This window comes from Ranitomeya imitator, chromosome 8, assembly GCF_032444005.1.
Source record: "Ranitomeya imitator isolate aRanImi1 chromosome 8, aRanImi1.pri, whole genome shotgun sequence".
Lineage (NCBI taxonomy): Eukaryota > Metazoa > Chordata > Amphibia > Anura > Dendrobatidae > Ranitomeya > Ranitomeya imitator.
This window is the reverse complement of record NC_091289.1, coordinates 33,635,282-33,651,218: the sequence shown is the minus strand read 5'-3', so window position 1 is coordinate 33,651,218 and position 15,937 is coordinate 33,635,282. Positions and strand designations below refer to the sequence as shown.

Sequence of the window (15,937 nt, the reverse complement as noted above, 5' to 3'; positions counted from 1 at the left end):
ATTGCAGATTGTCTGACTACTGTGTTGCACAATGACTTGCTCCAAGTTTAACCTCATTTTCCATTGCTGCAGAATTACAGTTTCATATTTTATTAAAAAAAAATATGACTCTGATCAAAATTTCTGCAATGATACAAATGAGTGACTGCAACCATTCAAGATTCATGATTTAAAACAAAGAAGAAATACCCAACAAAAAAATCATTATCGTCTATCCGGTCTCCGAAGATGCAAGATCTGTAATAACCTCAGTATTTTAAAATCCTTATTCATAAGTAATATGCAGTTATGGCATTTGTTGAATTTTTTGGGAGTGCCCCATTCTTTTGTCATCGCTCAACTAGGAAAACTGGGAATCTGCATAGCACGTTTGTTTCTTTATTTGTTTTGAGTGATTGTACTATGGAGATCACATATGAATACTGAATACCCCACCTGAATTACTGCTAATTTTGCAGATAAGTAACAACTAAGGTAAGACATATACTTGCCCCCTCCAATACAATGGACTACAAATGAAAAGGTTTGTCCACTACTTTTTAGCAGTCTAAAACAAGGCACATGGGGGTTCTAAAATTAAAAAAGCACATAGGGTCTGACACATCAAGACCTGCATTGTTCAAGCCAGTCTTGATGAGGAGATGGGCTGTAGTTAGATGCTCCTTATTTATGAAGAGGCATACGTGCCACACGAGTGCTGTGCATCTCTGTGTGTACCTTGCCACAAATTGTGCTACAGTCCTTACCAGAGTAAGATCTGTGACTTAGTGAACACCGTCGCTCGTCATGTATTTGACGATCGGAGGTTGTTACGTCCCCTCGCCCCGACCCAACTTCATCTACTTTGTCGAAGCTGATCGAAAATGGCATGAGAGCGTCAAAAGTTGTATAACTTTAGCACAGCCGAAAGTTGCACCAAAATTATGTGGCTTGTCATAGCTTTTTCTCAACATAATACTGGCAGAAAAGCTTTAATGAATTGACCCCATAGTTACCTACCACATTCCTGTCTCTCCTTTGTACTGCTACCGGTGTTCTCCACCCATCCCAACACGTCCTCTTCCAGTGGCAGACATTAGGAGACTGCAGCACCAATCCTCTTCCAGTGGTGGACATCGGGGGACTGTAGCAGCCAATCCTCTTCCAGTGGTGGACATTAGGGGACTGCAGCACCAATCCTCTTCCAGTGGTGGACATCAGGGGACTGTAGCACCAATCTTCTTCCAGTGGGGGACATCAGGGGACTGTAGCACCAATCCTCTTCCAGTGGGGGACATCAGGGGACTGTAGCACCAATCCTCTTCCAGTGGAGGACATCGCGTGCTGTAGCAGCCAATCCTCTTCCAGTGGTGGACATTAGGGGACTGCAGCACCAATCCTCTTCCAGTGGTGGACATTAGGGGACTACAGCATCAATCCTCTTCCAGTGATGGACATCGGGGGACTGTAGCAGCCAATCCTCTTCCAGTGGGGGACATCAGGAGGCCATAGCAGCCAATCCTCTTCCAGTGGCGGACATTAGGGGACTGAAGCACCAATCCTCTTCCAGTGGGGGACATCAGGGGATCGTAGCAGCCAATCTCCTTCCAGTGGCGGACATCAGGGGACTGCAGCATCCAATCAGCAACCACGTCTGACCCACCCACTGGAAGAGGAAACAAGGAGACCATGGAAGAAAAGGCGTCATGTGGTCAGGTATATGAGCACAAGTTTTTTTTATTTTTCAAGATCGTCACGAGTCTTTTTTTTTTAATTCTAAAATGTAGTTGACACAATAATGTACATATAGCCTAAAATGGTAAATTTAAAGGGTAAGTTTATCTCGCATGAAACAAAAGACTACATTGACAGATTTACAAATTCTGGAAATCCAAGATATGAAACAGTAACATTTAGTTTGATTCTCAAAGCTGAAAATAACATAAAGAGGTTAATACTGTCCTTAAATCATTCAGTTCATGAAGTATCATATATGTTAACCATTTTGGTTTCTTGTATCGTATCACCGAGACCGCTAAAATCTTAAGTGGCAGCATCCACCGAGTCAGTCAAAGGAAGTTGAGCAGACGTACCACATTGTTTGTATCAGGCTGATGGTCTTATTCTCACAGTTGACTCCTGATATCTTGAATAATGCATGGACATTGTAAGCAATTCCTGTACAAGGATAGGAGGAGAGGTCTGGATGTAACACAATTCTTTAGGATTAATGAAACATGACAGCAATGATTTACTTCCATCTAGGACACACCGGAGAAAGCACAGGCCCATTGAGGTAACTGTGGTGGATCATGTCATGTAAATTAGCTCATTAGCATGAGCTGAATGGTTGCAACAGTGGAGAAAGCCAATCAACTCTTGAACTAAATATTCAGGAAGTTCAGGAACAATATCCTTTTTAGTTAGCAATGAATTATTTAACCCCCTAGTGACGGAGCCCAGTGTCACTTTATCTGGTAATAACTGCAACGCTTCAACAAATCAGAGTGATTTTGAGACTGTTTTTTTTTTAGTGACACATTATACTTTATGATAATGGTAAATTTAGGTCAATGTGTTTTGTGTATATTTATAAAAAATATCAAAAATTTGAGAAAAATGTTAAAAAATTTGCAATTTTCTAAATTTGAATGATTATCCCTTTAATCCAGATAGTCATACCACAGCAAACCATTAATAAATAACATTTCCCACATGTCGGCTTTACATCAGCACCATTTGTAAAATGTTATTTTATTTTTTTTAGCATTTTAGGAGGTTTAAAAATGTAAGACAAGCAAAGGCCTGTATACAAAAAACAGCCCTGTCTGTACCCTCAGGACAAATATTGCAAATAGCTATGGAGGATATCCACTAAATTAAAACATAACCTTTAATAAACATGGGTAAAAACTCGAATCTAAACAATAACACATACACGAACAATACAAACGTGCTCAGGTGAACCAGTGCTCAAGATAAAAAATTGGATCAGTCTTACCCTTGGCCTTTAGCACTGGGAACTACTACCCTTGTGAACTTTGAGGGATCCTCTCATGTGTCCGTCCAAATTGGTAAGACTGATCCAATTTTTTATCTTGAGCACTGGTTCACCTGAGCACGTTTGTATTGTTCGTGTATGTGTTATTGTTTAGATTCGAGTTTTTACCCATGTTTATTAAAGGTTATAGTAACATAGTAACATAGTTAGTAAGGCCGAAAAAAGACATTTGTCCATCCAGTTCAGCCTATATTCCATCATAATAAATCCCCAGATCTACGTCCTTCTACAGAACCTAATTGTATGATACAATATTGTTCTGCTCCAGGAAGACATCCAGGCCTCTCTTGAACCCCTCGACTGAGTTCGCCATCACCACCTCCTCAGGCAAGCAATTCCAGATTCTCACTGCCCTAACAGTAAAGAATCCTCTTCTATGTTGGTGGAAAAACCTTCTCTCCAGACGCAAAGAATGTCCCCCTGTGCCCGTCACCTTCCTTGGTATAAACAGATCCTCAGCGAGATATTTGTATTGTCCCCTTATATACTTATACATGGTTATTAGATCGCCCCTCAGTCGTCTTTTTTCTAGACTAAATAATCCTAATTTCGCTAATCTATCTGGGTATTGTAGTTCTCCCATCCCCTTTATTAATTTTGTTGCCCTCCTTTGTACTCTCTCTAGTTCCATTATATCCTTCCTGAGCACCGGTGCCCAAAACTGGACACAGTACTCCATGTGCGGTCTAACTAGGGATTTGTACAGAGGCAGTATAATGCTCTCATCATGTGTATCCAGACCTCTTTTAATGCACCCCATGATCCTGTTTGCCTTGGCAGCTGCTGCCTGGCACTGGCTGCTCCAGGTAAGTTTATCATTAACTAGGATCCCCAAGTCCTTCTCCCTGTCAGATTTACCCAGTGGTTTCCCATTCAGTGTGTAATGGTGACATTGATTCCTTCTTCCCATGTGTATAACCTTACATTTATCATTGTTAAACCTCATCTGCCACCTTTCAGCCCAAGTTTCCAACTTATCCAGATCCATCTGTAGCAGAATACTATCTTCTCTTGTATTAACTGCTTTACATAGTTTTGTATCATCTGCAAATATCGATATTTTACTGTGTAAACCTTCTACCAGATCATTAATGAATATGTTGAAGAGAACAGGTCCCAATACTGACCCCTGCGGTACCCCACTGGTCACAGCGACCCAGTTAGAGACTATACCATTTATAACCACCCTCTGCTTTCTATCACTAAGCCAGTTACTAACCCATTTACACACATTTTCCCCCAGACCAAGCATTCTCATTTTGTGTACCAACCTCTTGTGCGGCACGGTATCAAACGCTTTGGAAAAATCAAGATATACCACGTCCAATGACTCACCGTGGTCCAGTCTATAGCTTACCTCTTCATAAAAACTGATTAGATTGGTTTGACAGGAGCGATTTCTCATAAACCCATGCTGATATGGAGTTAAACAGTTATTCTCATTGACATAATCCAGAATAACATCCCTCAGAAACCCTGAGGGATGTTTTAATTTAGTGGATATACTCCATAGCTATTTGCAAAGTTTAAAAATGTAGCAGCAATTTTTCATTTTTTCAAGGAAATTTACTAAATTTATTTTTTTAGGGACTTATCCATGTTTGAAGTGACTTTAGGGGTCCCATATATTGGGAAACCCCCAAAAGTGACACCATTTTAAAAACAGCACCACCTGACATATCAAAAACTGCTGTCAGGTAGTTTATTAACCCTTCAGGTGCTTTACAGGAATTAATGCAAAGTGACATGACAGAAATGAAAATGTGTATTTTTACCACCTAAATGCCTCTAACTTCTGAACAGATTACTACAGCCGTCAGACTGTAAGGCCGCTATTTGGTCATGAATTGCCATGGCAAACATCAGGACCACACAATCATGATTTGAGGGCACCAATTGGGATAAAGAGGAAGCCCCCACACTCTGTTAACCCTAGAACGCATAGCGGGGGCCTCGCAGGCCTGCTAGGTTAATTGATTTCCATTTTCTGCAAGATTACTTTAGTTAAAATTCTGAAAATCTAGGTATTCCTCAGGTATATAGTTGTTAGTAATTTCCAGTTGTTCATATATTTGTATATTACAGGCATTTCGGTATAACAACTCTTTTTTGGGAATACCCCATATTCACATACCTGGGGCTTTTTAGGCTCGTTCTAGGTTTACATGTGATTACAAGAGATTTTTCTGTACATTTTTTTCAAATGATATTGTAGATGAGGTAGTTTTGTGTACTAAAGGAAAACGTATCGCTTCAGTAAGATAAAAAAAAGATGTAAAAATATAACAAAAGAGGAACTATATGCTAATATTGCCTTTATAGTGAAACTCATCCAGAATTCCACGCCAACAGGAAGGACAAGAGACGTCTATTCTTGACGGAAATTTGCTATGAACTTTTAATGCCTACCATGATGGAGCGAAGCAGCACAAAATGCTTGCAAAGGCAAACTACGGAAGCTATGATCCGATGTGGTACACATTTTCAGGAACATCCAGAGCCAAGAGAAAGAAAAAAAAGAAAGCATTGTTATATTTGTCCAGGAAAGGAAATCTGAGCGTATCTGTACGCTCCTTAGCTGGGGTCACCAGGAGGTCAGATACATTACGGATCCCCTCCTGGCGGACCCCAGCGCCGCTAGTGGGAATGCATCCTTACTTTGCAATTTCAAATAAACTTTGAAAAAATATTTTTATTTGAGTCATTCCACGTTATTTGCACACGGGCCTAAAAGGCCCCAGGTATGTGAAAGTGTAAATTTTGATGGTCATGCGTTCTAGGGTTAACCATATATAATGATGTAGTCACTATTTACAGCAGCATCTAAGGGGTTAAACAGATTTGGACGGTGCAAACACTGATCGTGGCTGATGCAGAAAGTTGTCAGCTATAGTGCACAACCGACGGATGCTGGATTGTTACCTGTATGGGGAGGCTATTCTCTTATACATAAGGTCAGTAAAAAGGCGTATTGGCTGTCATTAAGGGGTTAATTAAACGACTGTAATCTTTATTACTCTAGCATTTAAGCTATTTACATTAAAACCTACCTTTCTCAACATGGATGACGTATTGTACGTCATCCGCACAGCGCTCTCGATCTTGCTCCTGTGCAGGCATTTTTCACTCTGCCCTGCGAAGGTTAGAGCAAAGTCCTATAAGTCATGCGCCGGGGGAAGGTACAAAACTGCCAATGACCCGGAAGCAAAACTGGCGCATGAGCATTACAATACTTTGCTCCACCCTCAGCAGGGCAGGGGGAAGAATGCCTGCATAGGAGCAAGATTGGAAGGATAAGACGCGTCATCCACGTACGTAAGCCCTGACGAGGCCACTGAATGTAAGAAAAAATGCTATGTGAACCCATCCAAGGTTAGATAGTTTCTCATCAGCTCAGTTTCTGTAGTTGCATAATTTTTGCCTTTATATATATATATATATATATATATATACATATATATATATATAGTTACAAGTATTGCAACTTTCACTTGTTGTTTTCAGCAGCCATAGAATGTATCTGACCCTGTTGAAATATTTTATGGGCATGCTCTAATCTGAAAATAGCTGATGTGTGAAGGTAGGTCGATGTGAATGGTCAACCCTACTTGGTCTACTGTCTATAGTTATCATACCTTTCTTTATGATACTGTAAGTAATGATAATGAGACTGCTGAAAATTCATCTATAAAAAAAGAATTAAAAAAAAACGCATTTCACAAAAATGTAAATGATTATGACACTTTCCATTTAAAATATTAAAAATCATTAAGTTTAATTTTCCCAAGGGGTTTTCCTCTAGAATCATTTTGATGATCTACTCTTAGCATTTTTATTATTATATTATTTACCGGCCTTTGGCTCCATCGCGAACCGTGGCAACCTGATGGTTGAACGCTCTGTAGGAAGATCGACCTTGTACAAGCCTAGATAGGTCCAACAGGGTCTTGTCTGCCATTTTGTTGAAAGTATGAAACCATCGGTCTACTGGTGTTTCTCTTCGTCTTGTTCCTTCTATTCTTCCGACCATGAAGAATTCTTTCTATTCTTTCCTTCTCCATTGATTACTCTCTTCGTATGATGTGTTAGAAGTAGGCAAGTCATAGCTTGGTGACCTTTCCTTCCAGTGAAATGTCTGGTTTGATTTAGGTCATCAAAATCAAATGGTAGGGGTTCGACACCAGGCTCATGGATAGGAGCTGATCGGCAGTACCTGTGTAACAGAGCTGTGCGGTCGGACTGCCACCTATCTAAAATTGATAGACCCCAATACTATGTTAGGTGTAGTGGAAATCCTTTTTAAAAAGATCCTGAATAAAACAAGCTGAGCTTTATTGTGGCTATGGGCCAGTTTTTCCATGTCGTATTTGTTCCAGTCTTTTCTTAATTAACAAGTATTGTATGTGTGTTTAATATTCTCCTCGCAGCCAGAAGCTCTTGTAAATATTATTCTGGCCATAAAGCAAAGGAAAAGTGGAAATCCTGTTTAAAATTGTCTCAAAACCATAAAAGAAATTGTCGTCTTATCGAAAACCTTTCATAAACACAACAAGATGGTGATTAAAACACAATCAACAATCGTGAATAGTTAAAACCTAAGAAAAGTCAACAGAATTTTCTCATTATTAGGATACAAAACAAAGTGTCGCCTGAGCATAAAAACAGGACAAATGTGGAAAGCATTAGAAATCAAGCCTTTGGCCAGTCTCTGTATTTTTTGTCATCTTTTGCCATCTGAACTCAGGCCTATTCCTGTGTTTGTTTTCTGACAAGCCTCAACAGTAATTAGTGATTATAGAGCCTGGAGCAAATCACGCACTGGAAGGAGAAAGAACCCTTGATTTAGGCAATCACAATAATCAACATTAAGTGACAGTGTCACATTAGTCATCTATTTGGGCTTCCATGAAAAGTTGCATAACTGTAAATATCTGACCATGGAAAGACATAACAAGAGGTTATAGACAAAACGGAAAAAAAAACATGTCATTCCACTTTTCTATTTTATTTACTAGAGCTCAAATTAATTACAACAGCAAAAATCGATGCAATCCGAATCTAGGTATAGAGGGCTCATTGCTAACCTCCATGCAAATTTTGCCAATTTTGATGCTGCAAATCAGTGGGGTCCATCGTGTGCAGATGGTTTTGGCTTTCTTTATGAACAAATCTACGATGTAGATGTAAGTAGAGTCTAAAGGACTCCATACATACTAGAGTAATGTTGGCCAATCCCGCCGACACGCTAAGGCATGTAGAGGTGCCAAGTGAGAATTTTCGATTTTGGACTGCCGAATGCTTTGATCTCCCGATGACAGAAATGCCTGTCAATGGCTTTCTCATAGAGAACACTCTGCTGAACAAGCACTCGTTAGCTAACGATTGGCTAAAACATTGTTTGCCTGACAGTCATCTAATACAGTGGCATGTAAAAATTTGGGCACCCCTGGTCAAAGTTTCTGTTACGGTGAACAGTTAAGCAAGTCGAAGGTGAAATGATCTCTAAAAGACCTATAGTTAAAGATGACACATTTCCTTCGTCGGTTAGGCAATATATATATATATATACAGTGGGGCAAAAAAGTATTTAGTCAGTCAGCAATAGTGCAAGTTCCACCACTTAAAAAGATGAGAGGCGTCTGTAATTTACATCATAGGTAGACCTCAACTATGGGAGACAAACTGAGAAAAAAAAATCCAGAAAATCACATTGTCTGTTTTTTTAACAATTTATTTGCATATTATGGTGGAAAATAAGTATTTGGTCAGAAACAAAATTTCATCTCAATACTTTGTAATATATCCTTTGTTGGCAATGACAGAGGTCAAACGTTTTCTGTAAGTCTTCACAAGGTTGCCACACACTGTTGTTGGTATGTTGGCCCATTCCTCCATGCAGATCTCCTCTAGAGCAGTGATGTTTTTGGCTTTTCGCTTGGCAACACGGACTTTCAACTCCCTCCAAAGGCTTTCTATAGGGTTGAGATCTGGAGACTGGCTAGGCCACTACAGGACCTTGAAATGCTTCTTACGAAGCCACTCCTTCGTTGCCCTGGCGGTGTGCTTTGGATCATTGTCATGTTGAAAAACCCAGCCACGTTTCATCTTCAATGCCCTTGCTGATGGAAGGAGGTTTGCACTCAAAATCTCACGATACATGGCCCCATTCATTCTTTCATGTACCCGGATCAGTCGTCCTGGCCCCTTTGCAGAGAAACAGCCCCAAAGCATGATGTTTCCACCACCATGCTTTACAGTAGGTATGGTGTTTGATGGATGCAACTCAGTATTCTTTTTCCTTCAAACACGACAAGTTGTGTTTCTACCAAACAGTTCCAGTTTGGTTTCATCAGACCATAGGACATTCTCCCAAAACTCCTCTGGATCATCCAAATGCTTTCTAGCAAACTTCAGACGGGCCCGGACATGTACTGGCTTAAGCAGTGGGACACGTCTGGCACTGCAGGATCTGAGTCCATGGTGGCGTAGTGTGTTACTTATGGTAGGCCTTGTTACATTGGTCCCAGCTCTCTGCAGTTCATTCACTAGGTCCCCCCGCGTGGTTCTGGGATTTTTGCTCACCGTTCTTGTGATCATTCTGACCCCACAGGGTGGGATTTTGCATGGAGCCCCAGATCGAGGGAGATTATCAGTGGTCTTGTATGTCTTCCATTTTCTAATTATTGCTCCCACTGTTGATTTCTTCACTCCAAGCTGGTTGGCTATTGCAGATTCAGTCTTCCCAGCCTGGTGCAGGGCTACAATTTTGTTTCTGGTGTCCTTTGACAGCTCTTTGGTCTTCGCCATAGTGGAGTTTGGAGTCAGACTGTTTGAGGGTGTGCACAGGTGTCTTTTTATACTGATAACAAGTTTAAACAGGTGCCATTACTACAGGTAATGAGTGGAGGAAAGAGGAGACTCTTAAAGAAGAAGTTACAGGTCTGTGAGAGCCAGAAATCTTGATTGTTTGTTTCTGACCAAATACTTATTTTCCACCATAATATGCAAATAAATTGTTAAAAAAACAGACAATGTGATTTTCTGGATTTTTTTTTTCTCAGTTTGTCCATAGTTGAGGTCTACCTATGATGTAAATTACAGACGCCTGTCATCTTTTTAAGTGGTGGAACTTGCACTATTGCTGACTGACTAAATACTTTTTTGCCCCACTGTATATATATATATATACACACACATACATATATATATATATATATATATATATATATATATATATATATATATATAGTAATTTTTTACATTTAAAAAATTACAAAAAGGAGAATGGGCTGATGCAAAAGTTGAGGAACCCTTGGTGATTTGTGTGCTCAGATAATGTTGACCAAGGTTTCAGACCTTAATTAGCCTGTTAGTGTTATGGCTTGTTCACCGTCATCGTTAGGAAAAGCCAGGTGACGTAAATATCCCAGCTTTATAAAAACCCAGCCTCATCTAACCTTGTGCCAAAAAACTGCAGCCATGGGTTCTTCTAAGCTGCTGCCTAGAAATCTGAAAATGAAAATGGTGGAGGCCCACAAAGCAGGAGAAGGCTATAAGAAGGTAGCAAAGCATTTTCAAGTTGCCCTTTCCTCAAGGTGCTGTATGGTGGAAGTATTTAGAAAGACAAGTAATAGATGGAGGTTCTGTTACCATGAAGATCTGCAATAATTATTTGAAGGTCTTTGCTATGAATATGACGGGTGCATTGGGCGGAAAGCTAAACCATGTAATCTGTATGTGTCGTTTCATGGCAGCTGGACAGGAAGTGGAGATCAAGGAGTGATGAGATTGTTGTACTACGATGTTCTATCAAACCAAGAATTGTTTGATTATACAATGTATGAAATAAATACACATCTCTTTAAAAGAGCATATTTCATTGTGTACCACGCAGTACCGTGCCACAGCTGATGCAGAACATCATATCGCACATGATGCAGATTTGCAGCAGATCTAATATTCAAAATGTTTCACAGTAAACTCAACAAAACGGTATTTCCTCAACGGACATCGATCACACATGTGACTTCTGCTTTTATATGTCGAATTAAAAAGGAAAAAAAAATCCTACAAATCTGGGCACTAGTGTTTGCGGGGGAAGGGGCAGATGATCGTGTATTCTCTCATTTGAGAGAATTATGCCGATTATGTAAATTACACTCTGATCAAACTCTGATAACAGTTTGATCGGAGGGTGATCACAGTGTGATCCAATTCACTCAGATGAGGAGAATATGGAGAAAAATGTGTTTCCATCTTCTCCATTCTGTCAGTCTGTGGAAATCATGTCATCTGAGAGCAATCCGATGTTTCCTACGGGCTCGTTATTTTGCACGGCTGAGTGTGATCTCAATATTGGATCAAACACGGGCATGCAGAAATTTTTTTTTTTGCCCCGACTGGCTCTGTCCGAGGAAAATATCGGACATGTGAACAGCTCCATAGATTAACATTGATCCAATTCTGATCCGATGTTTTGTCACATCTCACTGGGACAGATGCATGTGGCCATTGAATGAGATGCACGGCATCCATTTTAATGCCTTGAAAATAAGGCTGTTTGGATGCAAAGACAAGGCAAATTGTCTAAATAGACTGACATGGTTTAAATAAAGAAACAAGGGATCAAAAATTTAGGCAAACATAAAAGGCTCAAATACAAAAAAAATTGAAAAACATTAATATACTAACATCCGACACAAGCAAATAAACCACACTCATAGTAAGTCATCATGACAAAATGATAACAAAATGGAAACAAAAAAATTGCAGAATGTTCTGGCAGTCTATAGGGTTGAGCCTCTAACTTATTGCTATTCAGTTGGAGACGCTAACAAATAATTGTCGGGGACATGCATGGGGCGTCCAATCTGAAGAGACTCGTTCCTGTATCTAAAAGTGTGCATGTGCTCTAGCATAAGTATGTATCCGCACTGCTGGGATACCATCACAAAATGGCAAACACTAGGGACAGTGTTAATTTCTAAAATACATACGCCCTGTTTGACCTGCGCATGCGCGTTTGCCAAAAAGAAGCCATGCATATGGAGAGCTACAGAGCTGGAGACACAATCTTCTACATAAAGAAATAAGAGTTAAAGCTTAAGGTAAAAAAAAAATATTAATAACTAATCTCAAATACAAGGACAACATTATGGTATGGTTATTACCGGTAATCCTAAAAAATTTCAATGGCCTCTTTTAAGGGGGTTGTCTGGTCTTAGGTTACAAGTCTGCAGTCATTTTATTTGACTGCAGACTTGTGAATCATCACAGTCTGCGCATTTCTTGCTGTGAGGATTCTCCGGTGCCACGACTAGAAGAAGACGGCTGCGTGAGCGCAAGTATATTATTTGCATACATGCAGTCATGTACCGACTAGACTTGAACGCCCTTACTCAGTGGAAGTGTATTGAATGAGGCTGACTACGTCTAGTTGGAATGTGAATGGAAGTATGCAAATCTCATACTTGTTGTCACATAACTGCCCGCTCTTGGCGCTGGCTCCGGTGAATTGCCAACCAGAAATTTTCGATTCTAGTAAAAATTAAGCTTTATTGTACAATAATAAAATTAGCTATTATATATTTTAGTTATTACAACATTAGTAGGTAGCGTTGGTCTGTGGGTGTTCTTCCTTACCAAGTATTTCTATGTTTGCCCCAAATTTCTATAATCCCAAATCCCTTGCTAGTCAATGGCTGTGTCCTCCAACTAGTTCTTCATTTTTTTTTCTCCAATGCATCAAAAAAGAAAAGTAAAGTAAGTTTATGAATAGTCATGATTAAAAATGTCCTATTGTTTGAGTCCGCAGCCGCTCTGCAAGTGTAGATTACAGCGAACTGAGCTGTAAACTAACCCTGCGCAGCCTGATCCTGCAGTCCTATTAATTGTGTCCCCTAATTCTTCCTAATCTACTGAATATACCGTGCAGCAGCAAAAAGTAGGGATAAAGCTAACATTAGAGAATAATTAATCTTTTCAAATTTAAATTTGCTAGCTTTTCCGAATTCTTCCTAAAATTTTACTGACAATGAGTTGTTTTGCTGCTTATCAAAAATACTACAAAGTGTCTAATTGCCAAGAAAATAAGTGTAATAACACGTTTAGGTTTCCTAGGACTGTTTCCAAACTTTTTAAGCTCTTTACTGCAAACACAACCTTGGTTGTTGGGAGTCCCGGGACCAGGGGTTCTTTCCTTGTGCCTAATGCTAGGGGTGCCCTAGCTTGCACTGTTCCCTGGATTACTTCTGAAGGTGAAGATGCCAGGGCCACATACCTTGCTTTAGCTCCTGAATCCGCCCTCAGTCTGTACCCTTCCCCCACCCAGGGAAAAGGGGAGTAGTAGTGTACCGTAATACACCAACCAGACTAACAAGGTAATACGAACAGGTGTAATGAAAAATATCAAACATACAAATATACTCACATATATAAGAAAGGTATGCAGAGGGGAGTGGAGGATGGGGCTAGGAGTAGAAAGGGAATTATCATACACTCAAAACCTAACAACAGTGACAGATAAACCTTCTCCAACAACAACCACTAACAACCTCCAGCCATGCAGCATATGCTAGCTCTGACAAGTGCAGTGGTAGCCAGGACCCAGATTTGATAGCGAATAGGAGTGCTAACAGTGCACAGCTGTCCATGCAGGAGTAGGAGAAATCAGATGCTATGGTCTTCTCGCTCCTCTCTGTCAAAGTCATCCATGACATTGGTAATGTCAAAGTGACCTCACCGTATATGCTAATTGGTGGCAACCAACAGCCTATTCCTCACACTTCTTGTCACACTATATCTGTAAAATATGTTCTGTGGTTTATGGCTTTCACCTCCTATCTCTATGGCTAAGCTGTGATCTATGGCATTCCCTCATAATTCAGATTCACCATCAAATGGTGCTGCATTCCCTGTCTAAGCTTTTATACTGGCTATGTTAGTGTCTCCTGAATGGCTCTGCGATACCACATGATGTGATAGCTTTAAGGTATTTTGGTGAAGCTCGATTGGCTGTGCCTGGGATCATATAGGAATTGCTCCCCTTTTGAGGTTGTTTACCCCACAACTGAGGAATTAAGATTTGATAGCTGCAGCAGTACCCTCAGGTCGGGAGATCCCACCGTATAGAGTAATAGGTGGAGGATAGTAGTTGTAGTCTATGCTGCTGTACTGTATTTGAGAAATCCAGAGGATGAGATAACAATTAGACCATGTGGTTTATTCTCAACGTGTTTAAACTTTGGATCAACTTATTCATCAGGAGACCAACAATGTTGTGGTTCACCTGATGAAGAAGTTGGTCCAACTTCTTCAACTTGCAACGCTGTACATGTCCTTCCCGTTCCACCTCAAATTAGCTCAAATCAGGTCTAAAGTATGGCATGATTGCTTGGTAGAATTAGAAAATACAGCACAATAAGAAACGTTACCATACAGACCTTTAACTACTACTTTGTGTGGGATACATTTAGGAAGCAGACGGGATACCAGCATCTTCCTTTGACCCTGTGTAGATCTGTTTAAACTCCTTACTGTGGATGATGGTGGCATCTGTCTGAAGTGTTTGGAATGACTTAGCTGATCCATTGATCTGGAGCAGCTTCACTTCTTTTGTGTGGTGCACAGCTGAGTTCCTCAGTGTGACAGTCTATCCCGAGGTCATTAATCATAGTCAGTTGTGGATGGCTGCATGGTACATACTGTGCAGGTGGAGCGCTCAGCGCACCCTGTAGTATGGATCCAAAGTCTTAAGGAGGCTTTATTCTGCAGAGATGTGTTCATATCCTTCTCTCTGTGCCTGTAGATGGAGCTTGCAGCATGCTAATAATGTGAAGTGTTGATTTCCACGTAAAATTCCCAACTAGTGCATTTAAATTTACTGTTATCCCCAAATCACTGATCCTAATTTTAATTTTATTTTATTTTTTCTATTTTTTTAATTTCATTATTTTTTTAATTTTTCCCTGGGTTGTTTGCAAAAGCTGAGCTAGAACAAGGAGATCTGAACGTGGAGCTTATATGGAAGTACAGACCCACATGTCATCCTTGTGCTTTCACACAGGCTCCACGTTCTCATCCATGTACTTTCACATAGGCTCCACGTTCTCATCCATGTGATTTTCACTTAAGCTCTACGTTGTCCTCCATGTGCATTCACACAGGCTCCACGCTCTCATCCATGTACTTTCACTTAGGCTCCACATTGTCATCCATGTGCTTTCACATAGGCTCCACGTTCTCATCCATGTACTTTCACTTAGGCTCCACGTTCTCATCCATGTACTTTCACTTAGGCTCCACGTTCTCATCCATGTGATTTTCACTTAAGCTCTACGTTGTCCTCCATGTGCATTCACACAGGCTCCACGTTCTGATCCATGTACTTTTACTTAGGCTCCACATTGTCATCCATGTGCTTTCACATAGGCTCCACATTGTCATCCATGTGCATTCACATAAGCTCCACATTGTCATCCATGTGCTTTCACATAAGCTCCATATTGTCATCCATGTGCTTTCACATAAGCTCCACATTGTCATCCATGTGCTTTCACATAGGCTCCACATTGTCATCCATGTGCTTTCACATAAGCTCCATGTTGTCATCCATGTACTTTCACATAAGCTCCACATTGTCATCCATGTGCTTTCACTTAAGCTCCACATTGTCATCCATGTGCTTTCACATAGGCTTCACATTGTCATCCATGTGCTTTCACATAAGCTCCACATTGTCATCCATGCGCTTTCACATAAGCTCCACATTGTCCTCCGTGTGCTTTCACTTAAGCTCCACATTGTCCTCCGTGTGCTTTCACATAGGCTTCACGTTGTCATCCATGTGCTTTCACATAAGCTCCACGTTGTCCTACATGTGCATTCACATAGGCTTCA

The 15,937-nt window shown here is 40.4% G+C and overlaps 1 protein-coding gene across 4 annotated transcripts in view; it reads left to right on the top strand.

The window, feature by feature from the left end:
* Nucleotides 1-15,937, top strand: part of CACNA2D3 (calcium voltage-gated channel auxiliary subunit alpha2delta 3) — a 1,133,445-nt gene that overhangs the window by 858,471 nt on the left and 259,037 nt on the right. The gene's annotated exons all lie outside the window — the stretch shown is intronic.